The 2,522-nt window shown below is 48.7% G+C and overlaps 1 pseudogene; it reads right to left on the bottom strand.

Annotated features, from left to right (window-relative positions):
• Window positions 1–1,756: 1,756 nt before the first annotated feature.
• Window positions 1,757–1,874, bottom strand: LOC124778531 (annotated as a pseudogene).
• Between the last annotated feature and the right edge of the window lie 648 nt (window positions 1,875–2,522).

Below are 2,522 nucleotides of genomic sequence, written 5' to 3'. Positions count from 1 at the left end.
ACGAACTTCCAACTGTTTTTCTCCGTCATTTCGCAGGGTGTAACGAATATAAGAGAAGATATTTTTATATTTGGTATCTTAAGATACACACGCATCAGTGTGTTGGTTGTTTTTTATGTGTATCCTACAGTATTTCCAGAAGCACGTCACACACTCTACAACTCGATGTTTTCTGCATGGCCATAGCTGAACCACTAAGTAGATTACAGCTGTCAGTATAAATTGATCGTTGTAAATTTGTAAATTTGTCGTAAGATGTTATGGGACCAAACTGCTTAGGTCATCGGTCCCTAAGCTTACACATTACCTAATCTACCTGAAACTGACTAACGCTAAGGACAACACACACACCCATCCCCGAGGGAGGACTCGAACCTCCGACGGGGGGAGCCTCGCGGACCGTGACAAGACGCCTCAGACCGCGCGGCTACCCCGCGCGGCTGATCGTTTTATGTCTACGCATTCACACTGCAATACCTGACCAGCTTCAGAGGGGAAAATGTGCGTTAATAGCTTGCTTTTGCCACATGCACTTGGAGGTACTAACTGAACTGAAATATATGACTTTTAATGGCTATAATTACTACTCTGCAAATGCCGTAAATAGTGAGTGAATGTTCTTCAGTACACCTTCCTTAATCACCAGTAGAAATGTCTGTACTTACACCCGTTACACCTTGTATAAGGGTCCTACGATCTATAGTCGTCAACGCTTCCTTGGAGTCGAAAAAGATGTTAACAATCGAGGTTAGAGTATCGTTTTGCATTTCATTCAAAACAAAAATGTTCAACATCATCGGTGTCGGGTTAGTCCCAAGAAAGAAAAAAAGTAAGAAGAAGAAGGCCATCACGGTGGTCTAAAATAGTAACTACCGTATTCTCTCGCCGTTAATAAAATAATAATGTCTTCCTGTGCTCTCTCCAGACTTCATTTGCTGTCTCATTAAGTGAGGCTAGATGTGTTTCTTTCCGCCTTTATAGCTACCGCTGGTGATTCATAGATGCTGAAGTTGGCAGCGGCAACGAGACCACACGCTTTGAGGAGTCCAGCCTAACTTATTTTTAGAAAGTAAAACCGTTTCTTCTTTAAATATTTGCTGAGGAGCATTTACAAGCAGCAGGTGGAGCAACGATTCATGACACAGTCGTGACATGCAGTAATATCTTGAGAGCAGGAGGTACTATAAGTACACTGATGAGCCAGGACGTTATGACCACCTGCCTAATAGCTCGTTTGTTTACCTTTCACATGGATGAAAGATGCCACGTGTCGTGGAATGGGAGTAAAAAGGCCTTGGTGGGTCGCTGGAGGCGTTTGACATCACATTTGCACCTAATTCCGTAAATTCCGGGGAGGGAGGCGACTACTTCTAACGCCATGTTCAGTCGCTTCCCAGACGTGTTCGATCGGGTTCAGATCTGGCGAGTTGTGACGCCAGCACATCAGTTGGAACTCGCCACTGTGTTCCTCGAACCACTCCAGCACACACCTGGACCTGCGACATGGCGCATTATCTTGATGAAAAATGCCACTGCCGTCGGTAAACGCGCACAACAGCACTCCGTCTCCAGGCCACAAGTGGCCCATGGGGACCATCCGACCGCCGTGTCGTCCTCAGCTGAGGATGCGGATAGGAGGGGCGTGTGGTCAGCACACCGCTCTCCCAGTCGTTATGATGGTTTTCTTTGACCGGATCTACTATTCGGTCGAGTAGCTCCTCAGTTGGCATCACGAGGCTGAGTGCACCCCGAAAAATGGCAACAGCACATGGTGGCCCGGATGGTCACCCATCCAAGTGCCGGCCATGCCCGACAGCGCTTAACTTCGATGATCTGATGGGAACTGGTGTATCCGTTGCGGCAAGGCCGTTGCCACTCGTAGGTAAACATGACCATCATAAAAAGTGTACGTGGTCTGCAACCAGTGTAAGATACTCCTTGGCCGTCACTCCACTGGACCCGTGGATTCTCACGAGAATGTTCCCCAGAGCATAGTCGAGTCGCCACCAGCTTGTCTCCACCTCGCTATGCGGGTGTGAAGGAGCTGATCCCCTGGAAGATGACGGTTTCCCGCCCTCCCATCGGCATGGTGAAGAAGGTATCGGGATTCATCAAACTATGGAACGCTCTGCCATTGCGCCTCCAGTCCCGATGGTCATGTGACCGTTTCAGTCGTGATTGCCGATATCATGTTGTTAACATTGGCACAGGCATGGATGGGTCACCGGCTGCGGAGGCCCTTCGTTAAGTGTGTTCGTTGCACCGTGTGTTCAAACATACTTTTGATCAGCCCAGCATGAACATGTGAGGTTATTTCCGCCACAGTTCGCCACCTGCCCTGTTCTGCCAGTCTGCCTAGCTTACGACCGACATGTGTAACGAGCGGTGGCCACCCAACCCCACGACGTCTTGGTGTGGTTTCACCTTGGTTTCGACAGGTGCTGAAGACACTCACCACAGCACTATTCGAACACCAGACAAGTCCAACAGTTATCGATATCCCCCTGCCAAACTTCCGGGAT

Source organism: Schistocerca piceifrons, chromosome 2, assembly GCF_021461385.2.
Source record: "Schistocerca piceifrons isolate TAMUIC-IGC-003096 chromosome 2, iqSchPice1.1, whole genome shotgun sequence".
NCBI classification, from domain to species: Eukaryota; Metazoa; Arthropoda; class Insecta; order Orthoptera; family Acrididae; genus Schistocerca; species Schistocerca piceifrons.
This window is presented reverse-complemented; position numbering and strand designations above follow the sequence as displayed.